The following is an 18,344-nucleotide window of genomic DNA, read 5'->3' on the forward strand; positions in this document are numbered from 1 at the left end:
GGTTATACTGTGATGAACTAATTAAAAACAAACAAATTACCACCCCCAAACAAAACAAAACATCCCAATCTTCTTGGCAAATAATACAAGGCCTTAAACATATTCGAGGCCCCAAGCTCAACCTCTGTTGTACATAGTGAAAAGGAATGTGGATATCTTCATTTGAATGCCAGTGTTCCCATTCCCTTCTCAGTTTCTTGGATTACCTCATTGGCCCAGTTTTATACACTCAAAGGCCATACTTCCTATACAGGACTTTGAGAACAGCAGCCCTCAGTAAGCACCACCAGGGCCCTCCCATTTTACTCCAGTTCTCAGTACCTCTTGGCATGTATTTTCTACCTAGTTAATTTGCCCTTGGCAGCACTGTTAGTTGAGCCCAGACCCGCACATGCCTGTTTTGCCATATTATGATGAGAAGTAAATGAGCTCCTTCAAGACTGGTGGATCCCCTCCTTCTAAACCTCTAGTGAGTCTTTACAGAGAAAAACAAAACAAAACAACAACAACAAAAACCGCTTCATTTATATTGTAGCAACCATGACTTTTAAGTAAAGATCAGGATGGTGAGGAAGCTGATAAACTTGCTTTTGAACTTGCTGATGAACAATCTTTTTCTTCTGCATGGCTTCTGGGGAAGGACTTGGTGTCCCCTTGGGTTTTGGCAGCAGCAAACTGTGAAGTAAGACTTTAATCACACAAAGACATGTTGGCTTTGGTCCTTTGCCATTTCTTTTCAAGCTGCATGTGGAAGGGAGAAAGGTAAAGGAGGGAGAGAAGGAAAGAAAAAAAGATGGGGAGATGACTGTGAAGGAGAGAAAGTGAGAGAAATGAAGAGGATGAAAAGGAGGAGGAGGGAGAGAAGAGAGAGGGGGAGGGAAAGGAAGAAGTAGAGGAAGAGATAGAGAGAGATAGAGATAGGTAGATGGTAGATGGATGGATAGATGGATAGATAATAGATAGATAGATAGATAGATAGATAGATAGATAGATGACAGATATGTGTGTGTGTTTGTCTCTGTGTGTATGTAAGAGATAGATACATAGAGAGAGAAATACAAAGACACAACTTAAGGCTATTAATACTGCCTCAAAGGTAACCTAAGGGACATGGCCCAAGGTTTGCTCCTTTCACCTCCATGTGTGTGAGCCTCAGCTCCCTCCCAGCTTCCTCCCATATCTACCATTACTAGTTTCAGTTGCTTTTTTCTCCCCCAATGAAAAGCACAATAGTCAAGAAGTGAGTGGGCTAAGGGCTCGGAAGATAGATCAATCAGTCTTCAGCCAGCAAGCATAAGGACCTGAGTTCGGATCTCCAGCACAAAAAGCTGGGCATGGTAGCATACATCAGCAACCCAGCAGTGGGGAGGCAGAAGAGGATCCCGGGAGTTTGCTGGCAGCTCTCCCAGCCAGTGAGCTCTCCAGGTGCCATGATAATCTCTGTCTCAAAGTACTGAAGAGGGCAATTGAGGAAGATATCCAACACCACCACCTTCTGGTGTCCACATGAACACATACACACAAAGCATCTACATACACCATACATACCTGTGCACATATGCAGATACACACACAAAGTGAGGAGATAAAAACAACCCAGGGAGCTGCCTTCTTTGAACAAAGGCCCTTTTCTTTCCACTGATACTGAAAACGAACACACTGTTCAAAGGCACAGTGGAGGTGGGGGTGGGGTCTGAAAAGGTCTTCCATAGTCAAGGCACAGGCATGTCTGAGGCTTAACCCTTCAGACTGTATTCCAAGCTACTGGAATATTTTATAGAGATAACACAGCTTTTGGTCACTGTTTTAGTTTCATTTCCCATTGCTATGGTTGAAAAAAAGCCAGACAAAAAGCATCAGAGAAAGAGCTGATTTTAGCTCACAATTCCAGGTTATGATCTGCCATTGTAAAGTAGAGGAGGAAGAACTTGAAGCAGCCAGTCACATGCACAGTCAGGAGCAGAGAGTGAATGCAATGCACGTGTGCTAGTACTCAGGTTTATGCTCTCCAGTCAGTCTTAGACAGTCCAGGAACCCACCCCAGGGAACGGTGCTGCCCACAGTGGGTGGGCTTTCTCACCTCAGCTAGCTCAACTAATGGACCTAATACCCCCCCAGACCTGTCCACGAGCTAGCTTGAGACATGTCCTTCGTTGGGACTCTCTTCCCAGGGGACTTTGGGTCATGTCAAGTGACAAACAAAACTAAGAGCAGCATCGCATTCTTAGGTTGTGAATTTAGGTTGGGGAGGATTTAGAAGTGGAGGAGCCTCAGGGAATTTCATTCCCTTCTGCTAGCAGGCCCCTAGGAGGGAGGGGCTGCCATCGAGTGTGGAGTGGATACGAATCAGCCTACTCACAGTGGGTCAAGAAAGACCAAGGGAAGCACAGGTATTCACGCACGGACAGCTCCTTGTTCCAACCAAGCCAACTGCTTTTTGAATAAAAGGCATCTCTCAATTTTGTTCTTTTTTTTTTTTCTTCTTCTACATCACAACTTTAAAAAGAAAATTAGAATTCTCTTCTTCCTCCAAACTCAAATATCACTTTCCTGGCTCAGACTGCTAACCAGGCTTCTGCCAGTAATCAGATGCCTGATTCCAGTTTCCAACCAAAGGCATCTAAAGATGCAGGCAAATTGTGTGTATGTGTGTGTGTCTGCATGTGTGTGTCTCTGTGTGGTCTAAAGTAACCTAAAAAACTTAGCAGTTTTCTTACTGTGGCTATGACTTTCATGATGTTGTTGTAAAGGTTGTTTTGTTTTGCTTTTGTTTTTTTAAGATGGCACGTGTAATTCTGGGGGAATCCTATTTCAATACCTCCAAGTAGATAGTGTTTTGGAAGGCCCCGGGGACACAGACAAGGATTACTCTTGATGGTAAGTGTCTGTCTGGTGCAAAGCAGGAAGGAAGAAGATGAAGCTTGTGGTTTGTGGAAATCAGTGCTTTTCATGCGCTGTCCTCCAGGCTGCTCTTTGCCCGCTTTCATTCAGGGTACAGCACCATCCATAGTTTTTCCCGTATGACTCAAATAATATGTGATTGGAACACAGTGAACCGTGCAGCGAACACGGTTAAGTGGTGATTTCTACCTTTATGAAGCTTGTGCTCGGCCTGCTCCTATACCTTTAATGACACCATGTTCACATTCTAATATTCTGATCTCTAAAATGCACCCTAGTTTGTATCCTGATCAACTTTCCCTGTTACTATCCTATTTCTTTTAAATTCTCATTCTGCTTCTACTTACTATCTCTCCTGTCTCCAGCTGTATGGTTCTTTAGAACCATGGCCAGTATCATTTTTGTTACTCCATAGTGCTTATCATATCACTGTCTTGCTGAGATCTTTAATGGCTCCCTAAAAAAATGTAAAACATAGACCTTTGGGTCCAGCTTGACTTGCTGCACCTAGGCACACTTTTCTTTCTCCTGTTACTTCTCAGATTTCCCAACTTTAATTTCTAACACTCGTAGACAAAGAACATGATAGAAACTTGGCCTTTGGCATCTTAATACCTCTTACCTTCTTTATATAAATATAGAAACTGAGCACCAAAGAATTAAGTCATTGAGAGGTTCAGTAGAAGCTAAAGACAATACAGGCATTCATGGAAAGGCCAGAAGTAGTGGATAAGGATGACACCAGATCACAATGCAGAGTATAGTTTTTAAATTTATACTTTTAGGAGAATATCTAGATGATTATAAACTAGCCCTACCAACTGTCTGAATCTTCACTGCCTCCTTGTGCCTCTTCCCCGGTCTCTTCCTCACGTGTACTCACGGTGCTCGTGTAGGTGGTGGCGTGCTATGTATTTGCCAGTTCTGCCAGCAGCCTTCCAAGCTGTCCTCCGCATCTGGATATCGCATTGGCCTGTCAGAAATCTGACCTTTGTTTCCAGTGAATCAGTGTACCAGTGTTACCAGGGTACCAGTGAATACTCAGGGCTAAAAGCACATGGCGCCCTAGCCTACAAGCCCTGAAGGATAATGATCCAGGGTGTGTAAGGCTCCAGACCTGATGAACATTAAACACTATGCATTTCTCTCTTCATATGATCCACAGTGTTAATCTGATCCCCTCAGAGAGTCCTCACATTCCATATACCATCACTCTGCTTATAATTCATTTCCTTCCTGGTTTCCATTTCCTCTGGTACAGAGTATTTCCTGATCGTACCTTCTTTGCTCCTCAATTAAAACACAATGATGGTGTGCTTACTATGAATGATGAGTAAAGTAGAAACTCTCCTTCAAACATACATATATATATATATTTAAATACATATGTATATATATATACATTTAAAAGGTCAGAAATGAAAATAATAAAGCAAATGCATAGTATTTAAGGTGAAGGTAAGCGTTAACAACCTATGTAAATAGCTTTATTTGTAATACCCAGAATCTGGAAACAACCTAGATATCCCTCAACTGAAGAATGGATAAAGAATCTGTGGCACATTTACACAATAGAATACTACTCAGCTATTAAAAACCAAAAAATCATGCCATTTGCAGGAAAATGGATGAAACCAGAAAAGATCATCCTGAGTGAGGTAACCCAGACCCAGAAACACACACATGGTATGTACTCACTTATAAGTGGATTTTAGCCATATAGTACAAGATAAGCATACTGCAAAGCACAGACCCCAAAAAGGTAAGTAATTAGGAGGACCCAAGTGAGTATGCAGAAATCTCACTTGGAAGGGGAGATAGAACAGACAGAGGTAATGGCTGAAGAGAGGGAACAAGGTAGGAAAGGGAGCACAGAGAGTTAGATCAGACCTGAAGAGAGCAAGGATGAGAGAACAGAAGGCCTGTAGAGAAAAGAGAAACTGAGGGTGGGGCATTTTCTGTGAAAAACTGGAGACCTGAGTCAGGATAGTCTTTTTGGAGGATATGAGGGGCATTCAAGCAGAGACTGCTGATAGCAGAGACCATAGAGACTAAAGAGAAAAAACTCTAACTAGACTAGTCTTCTAGTAAAGGGAGGGGAGCATCAACCCACCCACAAAAACTTTGATCCAAAATTTATCCTGCCTATGAGATGTGCAGAGATAAAGATAGAGAGATAGAGCAGCAATTGAGGGAATGCCCAACTGATGCCTGGCCCAACCAAGGACCCACCCTATTAGAGAGTACCAACCCATGGCACTATGAAGGATACTCTGCTAAGCTTGCAGGGAGAAGCCTGTCAGAGTTGTCCTCTAAGAAGCTCTACCCAGCAGCGTCTCAAAACAGATGCTGTGACTCACAGCCAAACATTGGTCTATGCATAGGGAGTCTTGGGGATTAGTGGGAGAAAAGAGAAAAGGACCCAGAAGTGACAAGGGCTCCACAGAAGACCAACAGAGCCAATGAAGCAGGGCCCAGAGGGGTTTGCTGAGACTGAAGCATCAACCGAGGACCATGTATGAACTGGACCTGGACCCCCTACAAAGATGTAGCAGATGGCCAGCTTAGGCTTCAAGTGGGTCCTTTAGTAAGGAAGGTAGGAACTGTATTGGACACAGACTCACTTGCCAGCTTTTTGATCACTTTCCCCTGGCGGGAATGCCTTGACAGGCTACAAGAAAAGAGAACACGTTCAGTCCTGATGCAACTTGATGAGCTGGGGTAGATGGGAAAGGGAACTCCTGTTTTCTGAGGAAAAGGGGAGGGGGAGGGAGAGAGGGTGGAGCAGAGAGGGGAGGAGGGAAAGGGGCTACAAGGATGTAAAATGAATAAAATAAATGAAAAAAAATAAAATATAACTTCTTTCACATAGCATGAAAAAAAAAAAGAAGCTATGTAAAGCAGAGAAAAGGGAGAAAAGAACAATCAGGGTCACCAGACAAGCTACTTTATATCGGTATTGTGTAGGTGCTGTAATGTTATGAATTATTTTACTTTTACTCTATCAAAGTTCATATGGTAAACCTCATTTCTGATGTGATATGGTGGGGTGGAGCTATGATGAGATTCAAACCCTCATGGGTGAGCTTAGGGTCCTTCTTAAGGGATCCTATGTGTTCCTCTTCACCATGTGAGAACACCAGAGAAGGCATAGGTTCTAAGGAGGGAAACCCTCGGTACGTGGCTGACACCTTGTCTTGGATTTCCTAGAAATCACAAGAAGTAAATTTTAGTTGTTCATAAATTGCTCAGACTAAGGTCTTCTCTTAAAAGCAAACCAAACCAATTAAGATACCCAGTATCGCAGACGGGACATATTTTTTAAAAGACTGGAACGTAGCAAAGGAAGAGGTCCTGTGTATGTATAGGGAAAGTTCTCTCTGGCCAGAAGAAGGCCCAGCATGAGGTCCTTTAGCAGATGAGGGGAGCATCAGTGAGATGGGAGGGGGCGGAGACCAAGGCAAGATGGTTGTGTGGTGGTGGTGGAGGCTGGCAGGTTTTACATGACTCTTGATTTTATGATGGAGAAGATGAGAGTCAGAGGACTCTAGGAAAATGAGTGCTAGTCTGATGTGAGTTTTAAAAGATGGGTAGGATGACTACAGTAGCTCATTTGAGAACAATGGTGCTTGATCCAGTGTGATAATAGAAGCAGTAATGGACTGGTTGTGGTGTCAGAGTGAAAGAAAGAGTACGCCTTTCCAATACTTTGGGCTTTAGTGTTTCAATGAATGACAACTCCACTTGGTGGATGACACAGATATGTGGCCCAAGGAGGTGACGCGAGGAACACACAGTTTGGTCTGCAACACCAAATTTGAGATACCTGATTGGTACTTGGATATACAAAGTGGTATGGGCCAGAGGTATACATTAGATGGTCACTGGGGTGTTCTAGCAGGTTAGCCACTAGTCAGAACTCTCTAGGGAAAAGCGCAGAAGCTCTGCTGTATTTACAGATCAAAAAGATGGACAGTCAATCTAGTATTGAAAGGACAAGCAAGGTGCCAGCCTTGAGCTGAAAGGAAGAGTCCCTGAACACATGAGATATTTAATGATATCAAACACTGTTGGGTAAGACTTAGGGCAGGTATGTAGTCCCTGAGACTAGAATTTGCATCATTTTTTCCCCTAGGCCTTGACATATAATAGATGACATAAATGCTGAATGAACAAAAAAAAAATAATGGTCTTTGGTCACAGAGAACAGGATGTACTAGTGATTGCTTCCTTGCTCATAAGCAGACGCCTTCATCAAGGCAGACTTGGAAGAAGATGGTCACTGTGACATGTGTTCTTGCCTCATCTATGTGACACCATCCAGAGACACTCCCAGGCTGGAAAACTTCAGAGGTTTTAGCAATGTAAGTGTTGGGGATGAAATGAAAGCCAACAGAAAAGCAATTAGGGGTAGAGGAATAGAGAAGGGAAGGGGGAGGGGGAGGAAAGATACCAGAACATTCAGAGTGATGCTAACCAAAGACAGCAGTCCTGAATGAAAGAAGCTGAAGAGCAAGGCACAAGGAACTAAAAACAAAGGTTGGCCGGGGAGAGGAAGAGCCACTGAGAAAAGGGGAGACTATGCAGGAAGGCAAAAATAACTGAGGTAAGAGGGAAAAGAAGTGAAGGCCAGTGAGATAAAAAGATCCCAAGGAAGGCTGATACTGAGGCCTGGAGGAAAAGCAAAGGCAAGACAGAGTACCAGCTTGTGCTGAGAACAGCTAGGCCTACCAGGGGTGGGTTGAGTTCTGTGGAGACAGGAGCAGGTAAGGAGACGCCTCCCAAAACCTCAGGGTATTGTGAATCAAAGAAATCAACCAACCAACCAACCAACCAACTAACCAACAAAACCACTGCACAGGATGAAATGCTCAGGTGACACGAATGACAGCAGCTCTAGCCTCCGGTTAGTGAACATGATATCCAAGTACCTTAAAGTGAGAGACAAAACAGAACACTCTCAGATAGACAACCCACCCCTATATTAATAGGCTTATTAGCTAGATGACCACCCCCTATTGACATTTGGCTAATTAGGGGAAGATACCACCTATATTTTCACATGGGGCGGGTTCTATTTCCTGCTTGTTAAGACTTTTCTTTAGTAAAGAAAAAATTCACGACAACAGAATCTGAACTATTATTTTTCAAAATAAACCAAGTGGCAGTGGCTGCTGTTGCCAAAAATTGCTTTGAACAAAAGGATTTTGACATGGAGACTGAAATCTAAACAGCATGAAGAAATCTCAAAAGCTGAGCCGTCCCTATTATCTCATGCTTATGTGACTATAGTCCAAAACAAAACAAAACAACAACAACAAAAAAAAACACACAAAAAAACACACAAAAAAATAGAGGGAACGAAAGAAAGAAAGAAGATGAGTGATGAGTCTCCGTTTGTGCAAGCTGAACAGCGGTCCAAGGCCCGAGAAAGACACTGATTGCCCATCTGCTTGTTTATACAGCGCAGAGACGGTGACTGGACAATCAGCTCATTTCCCTTGAAATTAGACCAAACTGGGGTGTGTATAGTGGATGAGGATGCTGTCATATGTGACAGGAGGAAAGGGAAGAACTCTCATGGGAAAGGGCCTTGAGATCAAAGCAGTGGACCAGCAAGCCAAGCAAAAGTTGGTGCAAGCAGCTGGCCTCCTACAAAGGCTTTAGTTCCACAACTTTTCTCATCCCAGTCTCCCATTTCACCCACCCTGCTACTCAGGCACAGAGCTGGACCTCCACTCCATAAGGTCAGATAGTTTGGATAGACCAAATAGGAAGTGTCAACACCAAGCCAGCCTCCAATTTTTGGCAGCTGGACTCATTCTGTTTCAGTGAATTCCCTGGCTCTCTTAGACTTGAGCTGCATCTTGTCTTTTGCTACACTGTACAATAGTTTACACTTCTGTTTCTCCAGGTCCCCTAAAGAGGACAGCAGTCTACCCAAAGACAAGGACTTGAAGGCAACTCCATAGCAGGGACCTTGACGAGCGAAGGGCCACCAGACCATGCTTACTCTTGTTGCTCGTTAACTCCCAACACTGCTGTTTCTCTGCGTGCCGGTGTACAGAAGTACCTTGCTCTCTCATCATCTGTGGAAATCAGTGATGCTGGCACCCACTAGAGCCCCTGGAATGGCACTGTGAGAATTTGCTCAAGACTCTATTCCTCTAGTGAGCACAGTGACATTATCTGTAAGCTCAGCTTAGATGGGTTATGCAGGAGGATCGTAAGTGCAAGGCCAGCCTGAGTGATACAACAAGACCCCTTGTTACAAACAAGCCCAGTTCTCTAAAGGAAAAAAAAAATAACATCTATTTCTACTCAATAATTATCTCACCAATGCCACAGATGATGGGCTACTGCACAGCAATACAGCCATGGAGTAGGATGAAATATGAACAATTTCATATGAACAACTGAAAATTTGCTTCTAATTATTCAGGACACATTATAGGCCTATTGTAGACTAGCTACTTAGTGGCAGGGATAGCTATAGAGGTAAGGCAATAAAAATCCAATTTCAGATTTTTATATCTAAGCTTTTGGAGAAACACAGCAGAAGGATAATAAGCTACCTCGAAGGAAGCCTCATATTGACTAGGCCCCTCAGGGAGGGAGATCATAGCCCTGGGATGTGGAATTGTGTGCGTGTGAGGCCTGCCTACAAAACTCAGCAGCGCCAGTCTCCTCAGCCTTCTGCCTGTAGCTACTGTGGCTGTAAGCTCTAGCATGCAGCAGGTGTGTTTGTGGCTCAGACACGGCTACTGGAGGAGCCTTCGGTGAGACAGCAAACGGAAAGGTTAGAGAACACTATCTCTTCTCATTAGATCACTACGAGAACAGTGGGATCCTGTAGTATGAGCAACTTAATGATGGTACCAATGACTTAACAGCATGGTTGATACCTCTAATCTCTGCACATCCCAGGAGCACACCAATGGCTCAGTCCATTTTCCTTCCAGACAGCTTAGCTATGTGAATGGCATTTTAGGTCATGTGTGCAAAGGTACCTACCGTCTTGGGCTTGGTTATTTCAGTAAGTGCCAAGATACTATCACTGCTTGGTGGTACAGGGGGTTGGGGGGATGGAGAGCTGTACTTGGGAGGACAAGCACAGTTAAGCCACCTATGTGTGTGTGTGTGTGTGTGTGTGTGTGTGTGTGTGTTATACAAAACCAGTAGAGGTTCAGAGATTTCAGTAGCAGAGAGGTAAGAGCCGCTGCATACAGAGAACCTCTGGACAAAAGGAATACTCAAAGGAAGGAGCCCAAAGCTGATTAAGCCTAAACACCAAGTGAAATAGTTACCCAAAGAAGGAAAGATGCCTTGGCACTCCTGTCTTTAATCTTTGGAAGGTAGATGCAGAAAATAGAGTCATGCATGCAGTGTTAAAGTTTCCTGTTATACAATGCTGTTACTCAAAGAAGGATTTATGCATAGGAATAAAAATCTAAAAATTCTTTTTCTTTTCTTTCCTTCTTCTTCTTCTTCTTCTTTTTTTTTTTTTTTTTTTTTTTTTTTTGAGACAATGTTTCTCTGTGTAGCCGTAGCCCTGGCTGTCCTTGAACTCACAACAGAGATCCGCCTGCCTCTGCCTCCCCGAGTGCTGGGATTACAGGCACTTGCCACTGCACCAAGCTTGGTATAAAATCTTAATACAAGCAAACAGTGGTCCTGCACCAGTTTATGTGGCCACTGGCTTTCTTTAGTCCTTCAGGTACTGCTTTAGATCAGCGGTTCTCAAGCTGTGGGTCATGACCCCTTTGAGCAGCACACACCAGATATCCTGCATCACAGATGTTTACGCTACAGTCTACAATACTAGTGAAGTTACAGTTATAAAGGAGCAATGAAAATCATCTCATGGTTGGGGGCCACCACAACATGAGATGCTGTAGGAAGGGGTCACAGCTGTAGGGCAGTTGGGAACCGGTGCTTTAGATAGTTGATTTGGGATTCCAACCTCATCTCCTGGCAGTTTGTTAATCTTCGCTTTATATTGTCACAGCCTGGAAGAAACAACAAAAGCCACCTTTTCTAGCTCATTCCTATTTAGGTATCTCCTGGATGCTGTCCATTCAATACTTTTGAGAAATAAATGTAACACACAGACGTATGGTATTTTAATATCAGAGTATATGTAGTGTGACCCCGGAGGAGAGTTCCCACAAGGGAATAAATTCATCATTTTAAATTAAGACAGGTGTTGTGTCAGATTGATATGCCTGGAACATGTAATCAGAATTCATGAAGTTTAATATAAATTCCAGATCCTGCTTTCTTATCTATATTTTCAGGAATAGAAAATTGGCATATATACTAAAAATTGAAAAATTTTTTCCAGTATGGATTTAGAAGTGGCCCTTAACTCATTCTACACATTATACTGGCTCCATTCCAATCAGAGAGAACTTCTGAGAGCTTGTGTGCAACAGTGCAATTGGTTGGGATTGTTTCTTGATATCCCAGAGCTCATAGAAAATGTTACCTGCAAGACTCACAGAAAGAGCAAATATAAAAACAAAGAGAGCATATGATCACAATTTCCTGCTATGTCTACAACAACTGTTCACGAGTCTGTCCCTAAATATCCTTTACCCTTTGGGGGAAATGTTCAACTCTATGGATTTATATTTTTGTTCAACGGTATCAATTATTGGTGATTTCTGCCTCACATGGGATGTAGCTTGGCCATCATCTCTCTCATAATGGCCATCACTAATTGGCCATGCAGGGACCACAGAGATCACAGTCCCCCCCCCAAGGCACAAGAATTCATGAATTAATTTCTGAGTTGAAAAGTTTATTGAAGGAAAGGGTATAGGAAACACCTTAGCTTCTAATCTTGTTCCCTAAAGCTTAGTAATATCCTAGCTAATATGTCTTAATTTTAATAAATTATTAGTGAAAAAAATATAAAAAATATTTAAATTCAGAACTCAAATTGAGACACATTTGTCATGAGTGTATAACTTAGGCTTGGTTGTTTTGTCTCTCATGTCTGTGCTTGTAAAGATAACTCTGGGCTTCTTCTCCCCCCTCATGTTCTCCCTCCCTCCTTCCCTCTCTCCCTCTCCATCTTCTAGACATTGAATATTATGAAAATAAGAATCTTACACGATTGTAGGAAAAGGTCTACAAGAGTAGCAAAGGCCACTTGTCCCTGGGAAAAGAAAGGAAGGAGTGTTTGTTACATCAGGTGCAGGAAGTGTAGGCCTCTCTGAGGACTCATTTCCTAGGATTCCAACTGCAAGGACAGTGTCTCAGAAGTGGGATAGAAACTCTGTCGTATGGGACTTAAAATCCCTGGGAACACATTGTAGCTGATGGCGATGATTCTTATGTGTAAAAACAGTCACAAGCATGTGAGTCACTCTGTAGCATGGGGTGTGTGAAGCTAAGATCTGTAAGCTGTGAGTTGACCCCTGTAGAAGCACAGGGACAAGGACTTTCCTTCAGAGAGTGCGGAGCATGATCAAGTACCACACCCTGGAAATACCATCTTTTCTGAAGAAGTTCTGAGGACCAGAAGAACACACTGACATTTTACTATTTATGTACCTCTGAAGACAGTATCCCTTTCCCCAAGGCAATTCCAGATGTCATCCTTCATAAACATAGATGGACAGAGCACAGGTCGGAACCTACAAGCTAACCGCCCAGCTAAAAAGAGATGGCGAGCTGAGACGTGGCTTGCTTGTTGCTGCCTCCTTGATGGCCACCTCACTGCATGCCTGTTGATCTCTTGATCAGTGCTCTTGCTTCAGAATGTTAAAAATGGATTAGCTTACAGCTTCCTTAATCAAAAGTACATAATTTCTTGTTCCTAGTATTTTTTTTTTTTAAAAAGGTTGGCCGTTTTTGTTTTCTACTACTACTGAAAGCTATTTGCTTTGGGAAAAGTCAGCTACCCAGAGACCACTGTACTGGGAAAGAAAGCCCAAAGGGATGCCAAGTGCCTATTTAGAATCTTAGCTACCTATCTAACCTCAGACATGTCGTCCAATGCAGGCCGGTTCCACATGTTTATGAAAAAGCCACTTTTTCAATTCTAGCCACCACAGGACTCCAGATATACAGGTGACCATCCGCAATAACCAGCTAACTGAGCCTTGTCAACCCACAGAACTGTGCACGGGAAGCTAGTGTTTTTTTTGAACTATTACGTGTTGAAGTGGCAGGCAATACAGCAACAAATAACTTAAGTGTATGCTGTGGACCTAAGGGCACAGCCTATGCTTACAATCTCCTCTGGTGAGCTTTAAGTTCCTAAGGTAAAACCTGTGCGCCTCTTGCTCTTCACTGAGTGTACAGTGCCCGGCACACAATAAGCACTGACTAATATTTAATCAGCGGTGTGAACAATTTCTTCTGTGGTATTAAGACCAAGGAAAGACTCGTGGCCAATAGACTATCATAGATGCAAGTAAACGTAAGTAGCGTAAGCAATGTAAGTAAAGCTCAAAGGAATGCAAAGGTGGGTTTTTTCTTGGGGCGGGGAGGTAGAATGATGTCCCATCCCATACCAGAGGGCTGAGATGATTTAGCTGATTTCACAGTTGTAATGATCTGATATATAAGGCTGGTATTATTATCTCTATCCTTGGGAAGAAGGAAGACAGCCTGTTTTCCAAGTCAGAAAGTTAGCGGAGGGGAGGGGGAGGAGGAGGGGGTTTGAACTCAGGTCTGATGACTCTAGAGTCAATCTTATTTTCATTATAGTGTCCCCTCAGACTACAACAGAAGGAGGAAAACAACCCACCCACTGAATCTTACCCAGGCCTGCCTACCTCCACTAATTGCTCTCCACGTGCTGAAACCTATTTCAACGCTGGTACTCAAGCAGTCAGTGCCTCAGTCATGCGTTCAAACCAGGAACCACTGCCAGAGGCAGCTTAAGACTAACATACCAGATAATCACGCATCTAACCTGTACTAGCAACTGGGTTCACTTCTAGAATTACGGAACTCAGGGAAGATGCTAAGAGGAAAACAGTCCCCTTCCGGGAAGAACAACCACTTCAGATAAATGTTCGCTGGCTTTCTGTGTGATTTACTTGAACGTATTAGAGCCCTCTTGGATTGTGACAGCATAATTACTCACTCCACTTTTCATTGTTTCAGCAAGGGAATGGGGTGGTGCAATGAGCTCAGTAGGGTAGATGGTTATTTCGGTGAATAATTCGGATGTCCACAAGTTGGTGGACGCTGTGGTAGGAGGGGGAACTGTACAGGGCACAGGTCCTGGTGTCTCTTTTTCAGGTGGGGAACGGGTGAGCTGCCGAGACCTGGCAGGCCAAGAATCTGAGTACTCACGTGCGGCTAGAATCCCGAGAGGACCCAAGCCCGCAGCACATACTCCCTGCACAAAGAAAACTGTTCATCTGTACTGTTCATCTGATCGACTCCAATGTTCGTTTCTAATTTTCAGAAGCAAATGGAAGTGTTTGCACAAAGCTTGTGCACACATGTTTGTTCTTAACTCAAAGGGTTAATAAAAGGATTAGGAATGACATGGTCTCGCTGTCCAGCCTTTGCTTAAAGTCTTTTAAAGTTAGTTTTTAAAAGAAAAAGCAAATTCTTATCATTCTGCAGCCTGCGAGAAAGCAGAGCTCAAACGCTGAAACCTTCAGCAGTTACCAAAGAAAAATAGAGTTGTCAGTTCTCCTTGAATTTATTGTCCTCTTCTACACTTTAGCGTGGAGGGTAGGTAGACACACGGTGGATCTGAGAATCAAGTGCTTGCAGTTCAATGTAGAGACCACTGGGTGGTGATGTTGTAGATTTTGGCAGCCATAATGTGTGATCCATAAGACATGGTGCCTTTGATGGAATTATGCATTATCTCTCCTGTCACTGAGAAGTAACCACAGTTATTGCAATTACATTTGAAAATAAATTACTTTTTTAGTGGCTACAGATACAGCCTTGGGGAAAAACCCTTTGCCACCTGATAGTTTTTTTTTTTTTTTAACACAATCCCTTACCTGACTTATATTTATGATGATGTGCAGTTTTAACAAAATGGAAGCTTCTTGTCCCAGATCACACGCATCACTTTTGACTAGATTTACAGGAGACAAACAAACAGACATGAATTCTTTCCAGTATTGAAGACCCTCTATATTCAACTAATTATATTTGGCAATTGGTGCCATCGCCCAAGACAGCACTGGGTGGCTAAACCTGTGGCTCACTTTTTGAGTCCTGCTCTGAGACAGCTGAAAGGACTCTGAGACATGGCTGAGAACGTAAGCTCAGGGCTGGCTGACATATACAGCCCAGGCTCTGGACTCAGTGTGTTCATCAGCCCTGGGCTCCTGTCAGCGCTGCCGCGACCTCTTTAACGCAAAATGAACTCAGAGAAGAAACAATTGGTGAGAATAAAGTGACCACTGCAGGGCTGTACATTGCCTACAAAACCCATGTATGGTGTGACATCTCTTCTCAAAATAGCCTGCAAACACACCAGAGGTATCGAGCCCCTTCCATCAGAAAAGAGAAACAATGCAGCCTAAGAGGATCCATGGGATAACTGCAAGAAATCACCCATTAACACCTCCATAGAATGCAACTAGGAAATAGTGTACTGAGTGAAGTGACCCAGACCCAGAAAGACAAATGTGCTTATTCTGTCTCATCTGTGTTTCTTAGTCCCAAATCTTCAGATGTGAGTATGTGAGTACAGACACCCTGGAGTAACCACAGAAACCAAGAAAATCAAAAGGGGCCATGGGTGAGGCCTAGAAAGTGGAATGGTAGCATACAAGTCATGTGATGTGGGAAATAGGAAAAAATGGGGAGAGGAGTTTTAACTAACAAAAGAAAAGGAAGGTCATTACAGGAGGAGAGGATGTACAAATAACACTAAGGATGTTTAATGAAGCCTCAGGGACTCATGCTATTTTATATTTATCTAAAATTATGTATAAGTGTGTGTGAGAAACCTCCATTCAAGTTGCTGGTCAGGATTGTCCAAGTGACTTCCAAACAATATAGCTTACAGCTGTTGCTCTTGGTTGCCTTTCAGAGACTGAACTCTTTAGACGCAGGGCTTGGGAGAGAGATCCAAGCCAGATCTAACCTGAAAGCCTCCTCCCGAAGAGCTAGCTTTCATGGTACCAGAAGGTGCTCTGTAAGCTGCCACAAGAGGAGAGCAATCAGGAGCCCCATGTACCTCTGAAGCCTATAAACCGCAACAAAGACCAGCACCGCGAGACACCCCCAAAGCCGCCAGTGGCGCATTTGTGGTACTCACGTCGTGGTGGTGAGCAACAGCTGTCTAGTTAAGGCCAGTTCAATGGGGGGTGGGGGTGGGAATTATACCGGAAACCTGGACAACTTCCCGGGCTAGTGAGGTCATGGGGTTTTAGAAGAAAACATACTACGGTCACTTTTACTGGACATCATAATTCCCAGCTGCATTGTAAGACTGGCCCTTATGCCCATAGGTAAGCGTAGCTCTCATGCCACATCAAAGAAGCTTCTCCTGGAAGCAAATGAAGACCACAGAGAACCACAACTGGTCACAATGCAGAGATCAACTGCCCAGGTCCAGCGGACAGATCTATAACACAAATCCAGTCCCTCAGGTTCAGGGAACATGGTGGAAGACAGGGGGTAAAAAGATTATAAGAGCCAGAGGACCAGGAAGTTTACAGTGAGATGGTGTCTCCTAGAAATAGCAGGAAAGCTACGTCCATGATAGCTCAACAATATGGCTGCCTAAGCTACACCTGACCAATGATAATACCAATAGAATCCCTAATTCAGAACGTGTGAATTTTAGAGGGTCTCACCCCAAAGAACTATAACAACTAATGACTGCTGAGAAAGAGGATTTCAGGGATGAACCCCCTAATTGGTTATCCTATATAAACTGCCAGCCCTGAATCACATATGCATAAGCAATACCAAACAGACTCAGCAGGTTGATTTATATATTTATGCTTAAATATACATATACACACATGCATGACAATAATAATCAAGAAAAAGAAGCCACCAATTTGGGAGAGAGAAGAGGGTACATGGGAGGAGTTGGAGGGAGGAGAGGGAAGGTGAGAGGTAATATAATTATTTTTGTAATTAAAACTTTAAAATTCGTAAATTAAAAAAAAAAAAACCTGAAATGAAAAACAAACAAAACAAAAACAAAACCTTTTCATGGTTGTTGAAAATCCAAAGAGGATGTAGTGGCAGGGCCAACAATTACTTGGTGTAATTTATCAGGAAAACAACTGTTATGCAAGATGCAGCGCTCAATACTGATTCCACAAAATACTTAAATATTCATCGCCTGTCCCCCCTTTTTAGATTCGCCACTGACATGGGGTTCTGCGTTGGGATCTGCAGAAAGGGGTCCTCAAGACCCCTTATTATTCTACATGATATAGCAAGTCTGTTGTTCTGATTTTTTTTTCCTATTTCATTTGGTGAGATGTAAAATGTCTCTTTTACCCATAAAAGTCTTGGCACGAAAAGAGAATGAGTTATTAGTATGGCACAGAGTAACACCAGGGATGAGGTCATAATGACGTTAAGTGGGTTATCAAACTCCACAGACTCAGTTTTCTTGGCTCAAAAGTGAGAGATGACAAAAGCAGGCTCAACAGACTGATGCAAGTTTCGGTGAAGCAATGCGCTTCGATTGTTAAGGCACACAGTACCACTACTGCTCCCCACCAAAACCTAAACCCTCCCACTGAGGCTGCCGGTGGAAGACAGCGATGTTCTAAACCTAACATTTGCTTCATTAAGGTCTTACAGTTTGTATGGTGATGTCACCTGTGTGTGCTACCTCAAGCTACCTCGTTCATTGTGACACTGTATAATAATGTGAAATTTGCGTTTTCAGAGGCATTTATGAATCTGAGCGGAGACTGGGGGGGACAGGAAGTGATAAAGACTGTGTTCAGTAGATGGTCTTCTCATGTGAAGTACAGTTTGTTCAGAACATCAGAACATAAAACACATACATTTTTACAGTGCCTACAGTTAACAGCGCTATATGGCAAACCTAGGTCTCTACGCCTTTCACACGAAAATGTAAAACTGGAACATATGTGTATGCAGATGTATTATTTTTAAAAGAAGTAACTCTATTTTAAAAATTAACTCAAAAGTGTATCTACTGTCATGACAGTAAAAGTAAATTAGTAGATTGGAGCTCAATATAATGATTAGAACTTCCTAAGTTACTAAAACCCAAGAAATACAACCTAACATATTTTTAGTTATCCCTAAAGAAACCAGTGACATATGGAAGAGGGATGTCCACAAGTGGAGATGAAGGTGGACACATAGAAAGAGAGGGCCAACTGGTCCCGACTTCTACTTCCTCTGAAAGAAGCTATGGCAATCGTAGGGCCCCGAATTCCTCCATGAGAAAAGGAAATGAAGAGATGCCCAGCACCTCCACTGTGAACTGGATCTTAACAATA

The 18,344-nt window shown here is 43.1% G+C and overlaps 1 protein-coding gene across 10 annotated transcripts in view; it reads right to left on the minus strand.

Moving 5' to 3' along the window:
* Fmn1 (formin 1) overlaps nucleotides 1-18,344 on the minus strand; it is a 368,583-nt gene that overhangs the window by 50,287 nt on the left and 299,952 nt on the right. The window lies entirely within an intron of this gene.

Source organism: Meriones unguiculatus, chromosome 18, assembly GCF_030254825.1.
Source record: "Meriones unguiculatus strain TT.TT164.6M chromosome 18, Bangor_MerUng_6.1, whole genome shotgun sequence".
In the NCBI taxonomy this organism is placed as follows: Eukaryota; Metazoa; Chordata; class Mammalia; order Rodentia; family Muridae; genus Meriones; species Meriones unguiculatus.